This window comes from Scyliorhinus canicula, chromosome 2 (assembly GCF_902713615.1).
Source record: "Scyliorhinus canicula chromosome 2, sScyCan1.1, whole genome shotgun sequence".
In the NCBI taxonomy this organism is placed as follows: Eukaryota; Metazoa; Chordata; class Chondrichthyes; order Carcharhiniformes; family Scyliorhinidae; genus Scyliorhinus; species Scyliorhinus canicula.
The window spans coordinates 113,611,411-113,627,646 of NC_052147.1; the positions used below are offsets into that span (position 1 = coordinate 113,611,411).

General features: G+C 45.5%; 1 protein-coding gene and 1 pseudogene across 11 annotated transcripts in view; one reads left to right on the forward strand and one right to left on the reverse strand.

Annotated features, from left to right (window-relative positions):
• The window catches only part of LOC119957306 (alpha-(1,6)-fucosyltransferase), a 933,359-nt gene that overhangs the window by 261,190 nt on the left and 655,933 nt on the right, over positions 1–16,236 (forward strand). The window lies entirely within an intron of this gene.
• LOC119962270 lies at positions 2,890–6,657 on the reverse strand (annotated as a pseudogene).

Consider the following 16,236-nt stretch of genomic DNA (forward strand, 5'->3'; position numbering starts at 1 on the left):
TCTTCAGAAAAACAAAATTAAGTTTGATACATAATAAAACAGCTCCACTGTACATTCTTCAAGCTGTGCTGTGTGTGTGTGTGTGTGTGTGTGTGTGGGGGGGGGGGGGGGGGCAGAAATTGAACTTAAAAGTAAAAAGTTGCAGATGCTGAAAATGTGAAACAAAAACAATGATCTGGAGACTGTTGTAAAGAAGAGTTCATCCCTGAAACATAGACTGGCTTGTATCGTCTGGTTTGTGCAGTTCAAACACATGGACTGTGTGGAGATTATAAAACAGGGTATCTTTATTCCCTTGGCATCAGGTCTTTATAACATTAATGGAAAAGCTTAACTCTGAGAAACAAGCAATTTACAATGGATGTTCACGGTCAATGCTCAAGATCCACCCAGACGGATACTATGGAGAGTTTAACTCCTGATTCCTGATCTCTAATCAGCCGGGTATCAGAGTTCAGTTGGTGGTACTCCTGGTGCTAACGTCTGGTGCTCAAATGACTCGGATTACTTTGTATCCCAAACTCAAAGGGATCTTCCTCTGCTTGTGGCCTCTTGAACTCAGGGTGCTGAGTTCCTTTTTCAGAATGAAAATCGCTTATTGTTACAAGTAGGCTTCAAATGAAGTTACTGTGAAAAGCCCCTAGTCGCCACATTCCGGCGCCTGTTCGGTGAGGCTGGTACAGAATGCCCTGTTGTCTCCAGCGCTATCCCCTAGGTTCCAGAATTCAGCCATTTCCTTCCAACCATATGCTGGGCATCAGGCCCCAAACCCCTTGTTCCAACTGGGCTCCAGGTCCCCAACCCCCTGCTTCAGACCACACTCTGAACTCCAGGCTCCAAACCTTCCTTCCAACTGTGTGCTGGGTTCTAGGTTCCAACTCCTTCCTTCAGACGGCCCTCTGGGCTCAGTTTCCGCCCTCTGCCTGCCATGGGCTTTGCCTCTTGCCCTAAGGTGGATAGGGTGTCTCGAGGTCCAAAAAAGGCGCCCCCTGTGCTGATGGCCTCTGCTAACTCGGACTGACGTTGTTTAATTGCTGATATGCCTGAAGGTTTTTGTTTGTGTATAAGGCCTTCTTTTGTTTTTCTCAGTGGCCTCCCTGAGAAGGTTAACCCCATTGCTGCTACCTTTTGCAGGTTGTGTAAAAAGTTCCATTGAAATTTGGCAGATAAACAAAGCATTATTTTTATTTAACTTTGAGTCAAGTCTCTCCTTCAGTAGAGCTGAAGGCTGTAGCTGAAGAACACCAGCTTGGCAGTAATGTCCTCATTCCCAGCATGCATTGCAGGAACCATCAGTTCTGTTTCTTTTTTGCTCCACTGTGGAAATGTTCGCTGCTATCAAGTGGATTTCTGCAGAAATGTTACCAGAAGGTTCTGTTTGCAAACATTAAATTATAGCATTTAGAATATTAGGAGTTTGGAAATAGATTGTTGCCCAGACAGCCTGTGACTTTAACAGCCAAAGGACATTGCCACATTTTTTTTTGAAACATGCAGCATCTTGGATTTAGACCTTTCTTATTCCTAATGGAACATGATGCAGATGAAGCATTATGCCTGTTTTCATGGCTAGTTTTGTACCCAGAATGGGTTGCTAGCCTGCCGTCAGAGGCCACAGTTTGAAGGGGACCACCTCACATCAAGTATGCCGATCAGGAAACTCTCCCATTCTTGCAGCCAGCCATTTGCAGGTTAATGATCAACTTGTTTTACCAGGTCATGAACTCGCCTTCCATGGCCATCGGTTCTGGAGTGGAACTCCGAGCTTCTGACTCCGAGGCAGGGATGCAATCTAACTGCGCTGCCAGGCCTCTACAGATCTGAGATATCACTGGAAGCAATAACTTCCTTTAGTGAAATTGTTTTAATTGAGCTGTGTTGACATGGGTTGTCACTCACAGTTATGAGCATCTAACATTTTGGAAGGGTTTATCCATCATTAAGGAACAGCGATGTGCAAATTGAAGCTTTTGAGCTGTTTGCAAAGATCAACACCCTCTCAATTGTGGTTAACTACAAATAAAGAGTGGTAATCATAGCAGACTTTCTTTTTGGTTCTGTGATCAGAAAGAAGAGACAGATGTCCGGGGACAATGCAAGAATTATTTCTTCCTTTTACTTGCCCTTTCTTTGTCAGCCTGTCTCACGCCAAGGAAATTAACGGAAACTAAATGACAATTTGTAGGAACTAAGGTCACTTGAAGCTGAGGCGTGAATTTCAAAGACTTTGCAGGGCCTGACTCCTTTGGAATGCAGTGACCATTCCTGTGCTGCTAAAGGGCCAGACAATTTACACAAAGCAAGATTCCCATATGTACTAGTGAGATGACTGACCGGCTGATATGCTTTTTGCTCATGGTGGTTGAATAAGGAATTGCTCTGGACGCACACATCCCCAGCTCATCATCCGTTGTGGTTTCCTTCATCTCCACCTTAGTCACTGAACAAGAGCACAAGCAGGTGATTTGGACATTCTGAATTCTCCCTCAGTGTACCCGAACAGGCGCTGGAGTACGGCGACGGGGGGATTTTCACGGTAACCTCATTGTATTTTTAATGTAAGCCTACTTGCGATACGAAAAGATTATTATTGTTATTACTTCATTTGAACAGTATTAGCCTGCACACTGCGGTCTAAATTATATGTTCAACTCCTAGAGTTGTGTTCAAACCAACAACCTGATAACTCGGGAGGTAAGTGTGCTGTCAAATCGCACTGGTAATCCTTCTTACATTATATGATTAATAATAAATATTCTATGTAACCTTTGTGATAGGTTTTAAAATTGAAATATAGCCTAGTGTCGGCAGTACCAGATCATGTTTTTGGTATTAATTTTGCCGCTCTATTTATTTATTTATTTATTTATTTATTAATTTAAAAAAAAATTATTTTCAGAAGATATTTATTATTAGATGATTAGCAGATTAATCTACAACACACCAGCCAGGATTAAAATTCATCAAAATTGGCCACCTGCTTCATACCTATAGCACTTGACTTTGGTGCAATCCTTTTGAATATGCCCAAATTCTCCAGATGAATAACATTTCTGCTCATCAGCATGATCGCAATCACGGGCCAGATGGTCAGGTCTGCCACAGTTATAGCAGCATTACTCCTTCTCCTTCTTTGGCTCCTTGCAATCTTTGGCAATGTGGCCACCCTTGCCACAGTTGTAGCAGGCATCTTCCTGGAGCTCATAACTCCTGGAGCTCATAACCTGTAGTGCAGCACGGTAGCATTGTGGATAGCACAATCGCTTCACAGCTCCAGGATCCCAGGTTCGATTCCGGCTTGGGTCACTGTCTGTGCGGAGTCTGCACATCCTCCCCGTGCCTGTGTGGGTTTCCTCCGGGTGCTCCGGTTTTACACAGTCCAAAGATGTGCAGGTTAGGTGGATTGACCATGATAAATTGCCCTTGGTGTCCAAAATTGCCCTTAGTGTTGGGTGGGGTTACTGGGTTATGGGGATAGGGTGGAGGTGTTGACCTTGGGTAGGGTGCTCTTTCCAAGAGCCGGTGCAGACTCGATGGGCCGAATTGCCTCCTCCTGCACTGTAAATTCTATGTTAATATCGGTTCTATGTTAATAATCCTTTGCAAGGTGGCCCGATTCACCACAGCGACAGCAGATATCTCTTGAAGCAGTGAAACGTCCTCTGCCACAACCTTAAATCCAACTGCGACCACCTGCACCTGGGCAGTCAGGTACCCACTGCCCAGTATACCCACACGCAAAGCACTCCTGGTTGCTCATGGTGAAGTATATTCAGTGGTCTCAGCGCTGAGCTCTCTCCTTTTGTTTTTCCTCCTCCCCACCCCCCTCAGCCTCACGACCACTGACGTTCGTTTATTTTTCTCTCTGACTCTCTGCTGCTCTATTTATTTCTACACTGGTTTGCATTTGGAAAGACTCGAGCTCTCTAAAATAGTCCATGGGCATGGAGCTCATTTTACTTTGTCCATACGGATTTAAAACAAACTTGTTTATGGGATGTGGGCGTTCCTGGTACAGTCAGAATTCATTGCCCATCCTAGTAGTCCTTCAGAAGGTGGTGGTGAGTTGCCTTCTTGAACTGTTGCAGCCCCTGAGTATAGGTACACCCACTATGCTATTAGGGAGGGAGTTCCAGAATTTTGGCCCAGCAACAGTGAAAGAACGGTGATGTATTTGAAAAGGTACCCTGCAAATTCCCAACGCAGAAAATGCAGGTAGGAAAGGGGGAAAACAATGGGAGATGATGAGAAAATGAAGGTGTGAGCCTAATTAAGGATTTAAAAAACATAATTCATTTATGGGATGTGTCGGTCGCTGGTCAGGCCAGCAGTTATTGCCCATCTCTAGTTGCCCTTGGGAAGATGGTGGTGATCTGCCTTCTTGAACTGCTGCAGTCCCTCAGGTGTAGGTACTCTCACTGTGCTTCTGGGGAGGGAGTTCCAAGATTTTGACCGAGTGACCGTCAAGGAACGTCGATATATTTTAGTGAGTGACTTGGAGGGGAACCTCCAGGTGGTGGGGGGGTGGGGTTCCCAGGTTTCTGTGCCATTTTGCAATGCCTCACACACTTCATTCAGCTTGTATGATACATTTTGTAAATGTAGACAATTTCCATCTAATCGTAAAGGATCGAATTGTGGCTCATGATTCTGGGCGGCAAGAGTGTGAGCATGAACCAATCCAGAAACTTGAGCACACAATCTACAATAACACCTCATCTCAGCACTGTGAGGCTGCTGGACTGTCAAGGGAGCCATCTTTCAGATAAGATGTTAAAGTAAGGCTCCGTCTTCCCCTTTGGGTGGATACAAGCTATCCCAATGCATTCTCCCTTCCGACTTGGCCAACATCTATTCCTCAACCCTCAATATCCTGATCAATATCATGTTGCTGTTTCTGGGAGCTTGCTGTGCACAAATTGGCTCCTGTGTCTCCGACATTACAACCTTGCTATAGTGGGCGGGGGTCCGTGTGGCTAGCCTGGGACTCGAGCCGGGGTTGTCATTATTTGACATGGATGAATTGGGTTGTCACTATTCATCTTAAATCAAATAGAATAAATGCCAAGTAAATTGCAGAATAAATAACACATTTATTTGGCAAAATATGAATTGGGTTGTCACTATTCATCTTAAATCAAATAGAATAAATGCCAAGTAAATTGCAGAATAAATAACACATTTATTTGGAAAAATATTGCTGCAACCCTAATCCACTTCAAATGTGCTTTCCTGGTTGGAAAGCGCCCTGTGATGTCCTGAATTGTAAAAGTTGAATACACGCCTCTCTTTCTCAGTGCTGGTACAAAAGGCAATGGGATTAAATTGTACTCACATGGGCAGTACATGGCCTGAGCACTCCCAAAGCCCCTGATCTACAGACGCTAGCTTGTAGCTCGTGCTTGGTGTGCCTCCCAATGCAGCACTGGCTGATTGATGGATGACATTGATGGTTGAGGGGTGTTCCCGCTTAGCTCCTAGTGAGTGTTAATGCTCTGCTTCTGTTAACTCCATCATCCTTCCCTCTCTATAACACATCCAGCAGAAAACACAGGAATTGCACAAAGTTACACAGCACACGGATAGATATTAATTTAGACACACAAGGTGCCGCATGAAGGAGGATTGGGGATTTGGGATACTAAGGCTCCTGGAGAAAATGAAAGTGTGGAAAAATTGGATTGAGGAATAGAATGAGTTGAGGGTCGATTGCGTATCAGTCGCTAATATTTAAAATGTGGATGGGTCTTGTCAGGTATTCATGGTTCTTGCATCGCTCTTTAAATCTAAATCCCTGCAATTCAGCAGTGTGAAGAGAACAAAGCTGCGATGGTGTCTGACTGCATGACCTGCATGCATCCATTTTTAAAAAAAGCCTTCCTCGAATTGAGCATCATTTGATTTGGGACTAAGATAATTTCCCAAGATTCCCCAGGTCAGACGAAGGCTGCATGTGAATGATAATTAAATTGGTACTGTTCAGATATCTATTTCTGTATCCATTTAACTTATTTAAATTTACATTAAAATTTGCAACATTTCTCAAGTTCGATTTGCAGCTAAGGGCAAGACCAGTGGTGACAATAGGGCAGGTTTAAGAGTGTTTTTAAGACATAATTACGTTTCCTTGCTCCCCTCGGCCCACAAGAAGTCTTGGGAAAGGCATACTTCCTTTCACTGGCAGATTTCCCAATCTCTAAGGATATTGGTGATGGTCCCTGCAATGACTTTAGCTCTAACTGGGGGAGAATGGTGAGCCAGGGATCTTTAATGAGTGTGGAGCAGAGACCAATCAGCCCCAATTATCTCACTCCCAGGATGTTGCTTCAGGAGTTTTGTGGGTTTGTGTCCCAGGCCCAACTGCTTCGTCAATGACATTACCTCCAGCATAAGGTCAGATGTGGGGCTGTTCTCTAATTACACCACGTTCAGTACAATTTGCAATGCCTCAGATACTGAAGTAGTCATACCCACATGCAGCGAGATCTGGGAAACACTCAAGTTTGGCTGATAAGTGGCAAAGGTGTCATGCAAGCGGCAGGCAATGTTCATCTGCAATGAGAGAATCTTAATCATCTGCCCATGATGTTGAAGAGTATTACCATCACTGAATCCCATACCATCAGCATCCTGGAGGCTACCATTGACCAAAAACATAACTGTTTAATACCCCCCAATTTAAGTGTTATTAGGTAGCACTTTTTCAAGGTGCTCTTGTGTGGCTTTGTTTTCAAAATGCAGCAATATTTTTCCAAATAAATGTGTTATTTATTCTGCAATTTACTTGGCATTTATTCTATTTGATTTAAGATGAATAGTGACAACCCAATTCATCCATGTCAAATAATGACAACCCCTGGCTCGAGTCCCAGGCTAGCCACACGGACCCCCGCCCACTATAGCAAGGTCTGCAAGACATAACAGGCTCCAAGATGAAGGCATGTAAAATCACCGGCTCCAATGCACCCCTCCCTGATGAGCTCAACGTATTCTATGCACGCTTTGAACAAGAGGTCAGCGAGAGCAAGCCTCGGATGAACTTGTATCTGAGACTCCCACTGCAGACGTCAGAGCAGCCTTCTCGAAGGTCAACCCTTGGAAAGCCACTGGCCTGGATGGGGTACCCGGACCGGCACTCGGGTCTTGCGCGGATCAGCTGGCGGGGGTATTTGCAGACATCTTCAACCTCTCTCTACAACAATCTGAGGTCCCTATCTGCTTCAAGAAGACGACCATTATTCCTGTACCAAAAAACAGCCAAGCAGCGTGCCTTAATGACTACCGTCCAGTGGCTCTGACATCCATCATCATGAAGTGCTTCGAAAGGTTAGTCATGGCACAAATCAACTCCAGCCTCCCGGATTGCCTTGATCCACTACAGTTCGCCTACCATTGCAACAGGTCCACAGCAGATGCCATCTCCATGGCCCTGCACTCTACCCTGGAACACCTAGATAACAAAGACACCTATGTCAGACTTCCATTTATCGACTACAGCTCAGCCTTCAACACCATCATTCCTATAAAACCCATCTCCAAACTCCATGGCCTTAGCCTCAGCTCCTCCCTCTGCAACTGGATACTGAACTTTCGAACCCACAGGCCACAATCAGTAAGGATAGGCAACAACAACTCCTCCACGATCATCCTCAACACTGCTGCCCCACAAGGCTTTGTCCTCAGCCCCCTACTATACTCCTTGTACACCTATGATTGTGTGGCCAAATTCCCCTCCACCTCGATTTTCAAATTTGCTGATGACACTATAGTAGTGGATTGGATTTCAAACAATGTCGAGACAGAGTACAGGAATGAGATAGAGAATCTGGTGAACTGGTGCAATGACAATCTCTCCCTAAATGTCAACAAAACAAAGGAGATTGTTATCGACTTCAGGAAGCGTAGCGCAGAACATGCCCCTGCCTACATCAATGGGAAAGAAGTAGAAAGGGTCGAGAGCTTCACGTTTTTAGGTGTCCAGATCATGAACAACCTGTCCTGGTTCCCCCATGCCAACACTATAGTTAAGAAAGCCCACCAACGACTACTTTCTCAGAAGACTAAGGAAATTTGGCATGTCACCTACTACTCTCCTAACTTCTACAGATGCACCATTGAAAGCATTCTTTCTGGTTGTATCACAGCTTGGTATGGGTCCTGCTCTGCCGAAGACCGCAGGAAATTACAAAAGGTAGTGAATGTAGCCCAATCCATCAAGCAAACCAGCCTCCTATCCATTGACTCTGCCTACCATTCCCGCTGCCTCGGAAAGGCAGCCAAAATAATTAAGGACCCCATGTGCCATGGACATACTCTGTTCCACCTTCTTCCATCAGAAAAAAGATACCGAAGTTTGAGGTAACGTACCAACCAACTCAAGAACAGCTCCTTCCCTCCTGCCATCAGACTTTTGAATGGACCTACATCGTATTAGGTTGCTCTTTTCTCTACGCCTTGCTATAACTGTAACATTATATTCTGCAGTCTCTCCTTCCTTCCCTGTGTATGGTATGCATTGTTTGTACAGCATGCAAGAAACAATACTTTTCACTGTATACTAATACATGTGACAATAATAAATCAAATCAAACGAATTGGATAACTATTTGAAGGGAAAAACATTCTAGCATGGAGAGTGGGGGGGGGGGGGGGTGGGAATGTTGGATTAATTGAATAACTTTACCAAACAGCTGGCACAGGCAGATGGGCCAAATGCAGCGCCGGCCCTAGGGTTGCTGGCGCTCCAGGCAAGTTGAACTTCGGCGCCCTTCGGCGGGGGGGGGGGGGGGGGGGGGGGGGGGGGGCGGAGTGACCACCGGCGAGCCTGGATCCATCCGCCATGTTTGTGCGGGGCGGCCTGAGGGAGGGCGGCCACCGCGCATGCGCTGGTTGGCACCAGCCCAACTGTGCATGCGCGGGACCCGAGTCTTTTACGCGGCGCCCCTAGCACATGGCGCCCCGGGCGACTGCCCGAGTTGCCGGTACCTTGAGCCGGCCCTGGTATGACCGTCTTTTGTGCTGTATCGTTCTTTGAATTCCTTGCTCACTGGCTGACCAAGCCTGAGTATTTAGACACGATTGCAAGAAACTGGTCCTTTTGTGCAAAAAGCCCACAAAATCTTAGTGTGTGGCCGTTTTAAAGAAGATGAAAACTTTGAGCTTCTAAGAAGTCAATGTGATGGCTGTGGTTCTTGACTGATACACCTTATGGCTGTGCCACTGAATCAGCTCCATTGCTTCAGTGCACCCTGAGACCCTATTCCTTGTAAGCTCAGTGGGCAAGGTCCAGTTTTTCAGATTGGCTCGAAAGGGATTTGAGTCTTTTTATTTGCATGTTGTTCACAACATCACCGGACTTTGATTTTAACTGCCTGAAAGCAAGGTAAATGGGGGTGACGAGCTGGGATTCAAAATATCAGCATTGTATCACATGCTGGCCCCACGCCATTGCAGGGGTTAGTTGCATGATTTTGCATCACTGAAAATGGCTTCAGAAAACCAAACTGAATCATTTATTAATTTCATTGGTCTACAATATTAACTATTTTAAAAATAGAGTCCCAAACCTTTTTGGGGCATGGTGCCTGAAGGAAGAAATATATAAAAGTGGGAGATGTAATTTGTGACCTGTTGACATTCCCCGGTAAAATGGTCAGAAAGAGATTATCTGGTCATTCTGGGGAGACGGTGGCATAGTGGGATTATCACTGGGCTAGTAATCTAGAGACCCAGGATAATGCTCTGGGTCCCGGGTTTGGATGGTGGCAGATGGTAAAATTTGAATTCAATAAAAGTCTAGAATTAAAAATTTAATGATGACCATGAAACCATTGCCGTAAAACTACATCTGGTCACGAATGCCCTTAGGGAGGGAAATCTGTTGTCCTTACCCGGTGTATGGTCGATTCTTAACTGCCCCCCTCTGAAATGGCAAAGCAAGCCACTCAGTTCAAGGACAGTTCGGGATGGGCAACAAATGCTGGCCCAGCCAGCGACACCCACAGCTCACAAACAAATTTTTAAAATATCGTTCATTTGCCTAATGCTCATTTGCCTAGAGTCAATATAGTGAAGCCCTTCAGCCCACTGAATCCATGCTGTCTCTCTTTAGAGCAGTACACCGTCCCATTTGCCTACTTTATTTCTGTATCCTAGGCAAATTTATTTCCCTCAAGTGCCTATTCAATTTCATTTTGAAATCATTCATCCTCTCCGCTTCCACCATTCTCATAGGCAGCCAGTCTCATAGGCAGCCAGTTCCAGATTGTCACCATTCCCTTTATCAAAAAACTCTTCCTCGCCTTCTGCCCATGCCCCCCCCCCCCCCCCCCCCCCCCGGCCCCAATATCCTGTCCCTTTGCACAAAACGTTAATTTTTTTGTCGTCTTTCCTTCTCGTTCAGAGAAACAGTTTTTCTTTGCCTGCCACGTCTAAACCTGTCATCATCTTATACATCTCTGTCAAATTTCTCCCTCAACCTCCAAGGAAAACAACCTCAGCTTCCCGGTGTGGTACGGGCAGCATGGTGGCACAGTGGTTATCACAGTTACTTCACAGCTCCAGGGTCCCAGGTTAAATTCCTGGGTCATTGTCTATGCGGAGTCTGCACGTTCTCTCTGTGTCTGCGTGGGTTTCCTCCGGGTGCTCAGGTTTCCTCTCACAGTCAAAAGATGTGCAGGTTAGGTGGATTGGCCATGATAAATTGCCCTTAGTGTCCAAAAAGCTTATGTGGGGTTACTGGGTTAAGCAGATAGGGTGGAGATGTGGATTTAGGTAGGATTATCTCTCCAAGGGCCGGTGCAGATTCGATGGGCCGAATGACCTCCTTCTGCATTGTAAATTCTATGATCCTATGATTCTCCAACCCTAACCCTGCTGCTAAAACCCCTCACCCCGGAATCATTTAAGAAAGGTGAGATGGGGCAACTCGGGAACTACAGAGCCTTTGGTATAAGATGCCAAATCCGAAAATTGCTAGAGATTATAAATGGAGGATTGCGTGATTGAACGCCTTGAAGTCTCGCAGCTGAGTGACCCTGTAGTGATTTGTGAACGGTCGGCCATGCCTGATGAATCTGAATTAATTTTTCAAAGAGGTTACTGAAATGATGGCCAGGGCTGTGATTTATATGGACTTCCTGAAGGCATTTTACATAGACCCTCACTGACAGCTAAAGTTGAGAAGCGCATGGAATTGGAGAGAAATTATAATAATGATGATTACCCTACAATATTGATTCATGAAGCACTTGGGGATGTTTGGAAGATATGATTGGGTGCTAAAAATGCAAACGATTTCTGTACAGAGAGGAAAAAGTTTCTCGAATGCCAGCCATCTGCAAACTTGATATCACTTTTTTATACACGTTGAGTATCCTTCATCTAAAGCCCTGTGGGATGATTGTGTTTTGGAAATGTAATTTAGATAAATTTTGTTTTTCGGATTTTGCGTATAAACTTAGATTTGAATGGTCTAAGTCTTGCTAGCTCTTGTCCAAAGTTAATGAAATGGCTGGAAAAGTAAGATGTATGACGGCATATTAAATACAGGATACCTGAAATAAGTTTATTTTTGACATGTTCACCACAAAAATCTCAGGGTAAACAGAGCAGACAAACAACGAGACTTCTGACCCTAAAGGTCGATGAAGCTCAAAAGAAGTGCAGTTTTTGAATGTGTTCAGTTTTCAAATTTATGGATGAGTTTATTATTGTTTTAGGTCTGCACGGCAGGCAGAGGGGAATGAAGATGCGTCTGTTTCAGCAATGCTTCTGAGCTTTTCTGTCATTAACTTGGGGTGGCATGGTGGCACAGTGATTAGCACTGCTGCCTCATAGTGCCAGGCACCCAGGTTCCATCCGGCCTGGTTGATTGTGTGGAGTTTGCGCAATCTCCCCATGTCTGTGTAGCTGTCCTCCCACCGTTTGGTGGATTGGCAATGCTAAATTGCACTTTAAGTGTCCAAAATGTTAGGTGGGAGTCGCCTCCCTCTGCTGCCTGTCCCTCACGAGGTACCTGAGAAGTGCACCTCTCTCTGTCCACCCCTCTGCCTCAATGCCCCCGGCCTGTCCGTCATGACCCCCATGTCCCTACCCACAGTGGGTCTCATTTCCCCATCCCACTGTGAGACCACGCACACTTAGCGGGGGCTGGAATCTCCGCCCTGCCGCACCACATTTCTGCTCCGACCCGCTGGCAGGATTCTCCATTATGCCGGCGGGTCAATGGGGTTTCCCATTGTGGCGCAGCACCATGCCGTCGGGAAAACCCCTGGGTGCCAGCAAAACAAATAATCCTGCCCAAGTCCTGGACTCCCAGATTTTTGAATCGGGGAACTGTTTGCAGTTTCAATCCTGGCCACTTCTACTATTGGCACTGTTGAGACTAGAGCCCCTGGCCATTCCATTTATCCAACTGTTCTGTGAGATGGGGCTTCCTCCAGAGTGAGGAGTGATGGTCCAGGACCAGGCAAGTGTGGATGGTCTCACAGTGGGATGGAGAGATGAGACACACTGTGGGGAAGGGTGCGGAGATCTTGATAGGCCGGGGGAGGGGGGGGGGGCATGGTTGAGGTGTCCTTGAGGGAAAGACCAACTGGGGGAGAACCAGCTGCGGAGGCAACTCCTGTTTCTACCTAAGGTCTGAGCGAGCTTGCAGATTCTCCCTGTGTTAGCGTGGGTTTCACTCCTACAACCCAAAGATGTGCAGGGTAGGTGGATTGGTCATGCTAAATTGCCCCTTAATTGAAAGAAATGAATTGGGTAATCTAAATTTTAAAAAAAATATATAAAAAAACGTCTGAGCGAGCTGATTTTCCAGGTTCCCTCTTCCGCCAGCTTCAAAAGTGGGACTGTAAGTGGTCAGTATTTACCGGTTTAGGGCTATATTTAGCTAAGGGCAGACAGGCCAGGCCAGGCCTCGCTCGGCCTGCATAAATTTAAGGACACATCACAGTCTATGGGAGGGCAGTGGGAAGGACATTTGGGGAATGCCCCCCCCCCCCCCCCTCCACCCCACCAACTTCCGAACAGCGGAATTTAAAATTCTTTCCCATAAATTTTTCAGGTTGGCCTGATGTTTTATTTTGACACGGCAAAGCAAATATCCAAATTTGAAGCCCACACTTCGCCCCCTCCACTGACCTGCTCCTGTCACACAGTTTTGACTGACCTACCACAGCTTTGGACAACTTACCGACCACTTTTTGGAAAAGTGTGATATCTCTGGAGAGAATGTGAATTGTTTTGGCTGTGCCAATTTTTTCCTGCACTAAACACAAGTTCATATTGCACTTCAACGGTTTAAAAAGTAACTAGGCTGACAATTGAAATTGGTTAGAAATCGCACCTAATAATTTTGTTATCAAAGGCAACGCTGCAATTCGGAAGATCACATTGCTTTCATGTAACAATTGGGATGTGCTATTTGAGATGTTGAAGCACTCCGATGAATTGGAGTTCATGTTTCTGTACAGATCTCTAAAATTGTGCTACCATAATTGGATTTCCCCATCGTAGTTTGGCACTGGCCAGTTGTTTCCATCAAAGAGACAAAGGCCCAGTTTGATGCCAACATCTACAGGAAGCTGGAGACCTTTCCACTTTACAAATGGGGCCGGATGATGAATCCTGTCTCATCCTGCCAATCTTTTTTGGACCTGGCTGAAGTTTTCTAGGTTGTGGGTCACCTGTCCAAATCACCAGTTATCTGGTTGCAATTTGGCTGTTCCAGTAGGCATAGTGTTTGCTTGTACCTGATCGCTCCATATCGCCATTTCACCTCTTCACCGATTGTGCTCTCTAATGCTCCGACTTGCCAATTAACGTGCTCCACAACCCTCTTGGTTTCCGCTGGCCCTCTTGTGGGAGGGTCAGGAAACAAGAGGAAAGGCTGACCCAAAATGGTGCCAATCAAGTCATGTCACCCAACTTCACATCTGCAAATCCATTAAAAGCACAACTTTAATTCCTTGGTGCCTGTTTTGGGCCATGGCCCAACATCAACCTTGCAACCCTGGCACCACTCCATGCCCTAGGCACCACTCCAAACAGTCCCTCCGGCTGAGAAATATTTGTGAACATACTTCAGGGTTGAGAATAAAATCTGTGATGGTAGGAGGGTGGGGTATTACAATCCAACAGTCTTTCTCAAATACGAATGGTGCTCCTGAAGGGGAGTTGGGAATTTTGTGCGGCTCTCGTGTATTCATAACAGAGTGATACTCTCGAGTATTCATGTTGGGAAGATCCAACTTGTGTTTATTAAAAATGAATCATTTTTCACCAGACATGATGTGCAACAACAAAATGGAAATCTTTCAGAACTGAACCGTTCGGATTCTCACTCTCCATTAAAATCACTTCAAGAGGAGTGAAGTAATGATATTTCTGTTCAGTCAGATGAAGAAACTAATGTATGGCATTCAGAAAACATTGAGTTAAACATAATTCAAAGAATAACTGCTTCATTGGCAGCATTCTTAACTATTATTTAATGAAAATATTTGTTGAAGATTTCATTGCAAAAATCAGTGACCGACACTGTTGGGAGAAAAGAGGTTTCAAAGCACTCCATGTGCCATCAAAATCCTCTCTCTTCAATTCCATCTGCTTCCTCTTTTCCCCATTTAGTTGTCCCTTGGCCTCTGAACTCTGCTTAACCTGAATACTGCACTTATTCTTGACTTTCCACGGACAACATCACAGGAAATAGGCGTGTCCAAAGACCGATTTCCTTGTTGAACTGTGAGCAGAGGATTTCGGATTAACAACAGGATAGAGGGAAGTGAACACTGCAACCTGGACATTCCAGTCTCTCATTGGCCAGCAGCTCTCGGGGGTGGGATACTACAGTACCGACGGCTTAATCGGATGGGAGGCCCAATGTTGCCCAGGTGCATGCCTGATGTGAAAATAATATTGTTGAGCCTCTGTTGAACAGATCCAAGCCAGATGAAGTATTGCACACACCCTTTCCTTGATTGCAGTTTATTGTGTATTCATGTTTGTTCCTAGATGGTACAAGGTTACTTTAAGTGTTTGATTACGTGACGTACTGATTATGTCATTGGCAGTTTGGTCAGGCTAACATTCAGTCTATTCTAGCAGCCTGTGAGAAAACACCTCTCCAATAAAGCTCTTGTTTGTTTGTACCTTTGTGGTCTGAAAGCCTATCCTTTCAAAATATTACATAGGTTTATTCACAGAACGCTGAATATGTATCTCTCCCTTCTACCTAACAATCCCCAATGTTCTCGCAATGCTTTCTTATTTTTTTTGTAAGAACTAAAAGCAAATAAACAAACTAGATTAACCCATTAACCAAAGGGTACTGTAACTAAAACAAAAATGTAGAAGGAAATTTTAGAATTAAAATCATATTCCTAGGGCTGACGATGCACTCCAGCCCTGTGGCACCTAACAACCTAAAGGAGATGCTGGAACAGTTGTATCGTCTCTGGACTAGTAAACTAGAGACCCAGTAACGCTCTGGAGAACCAGGTTCAAATCCTGCCACTGCAGATGGTGGAATATGAATTAAATAAAAATCTGGAATTAAAAGTGTAATGATGACCAAGAAACCATTGTTGATTGGGAAGGAAATCTGCCATCCTTACCCGGTCTGGTCTATATTTTACTCTAGACCCACAGCAATGCTCCCTCGAGGGCAGTTGGGATGGGAAATAAATGCTGGCACACCCTGCGATGCGCACGTCTCACGAACAAATAAAATGTTTTGTAAACCGTGGAAGGCTTCAAGTGCACACTTTCTCCCCAAGGACACCTGGGTGATGATGTGCTCACGGAAGAGGGGCAGCCAGCTGGTCAAGCTGGACATGTTCATAGTCACCTTGGCCAGGCCCAGACCAGGCAAACTAGGAGGTCTTCCAATTTGCCTGTCTCTGTTCTCCCCCCCCCCCCCCCTCTCCCCCCCCCCCAACCCATTGACACTGGGTCGTCAAAATTCAGGATCCCAAGGGCAGCACGGTGGTGCAGTGGTTAGCATTGCTGCTTCATGGCACTGAGGTCCCAGGTTCGATTCCGGCTCTGGGTCACTGTCCGTGTGGGGTTTGCACATTCTCCCCGTGTTTGCGTGGGTTTCGCCCTCACAACCCCAAAAAAAAGATGTGCACGTTAGGTGGATTGGCCACGCTAAATTGCCCCTTAATTGAAAAAAATAGATTGGGTACACTACATTTTTTCAGGATCCTAATTATAAGTTGAGATGCAGCCGCC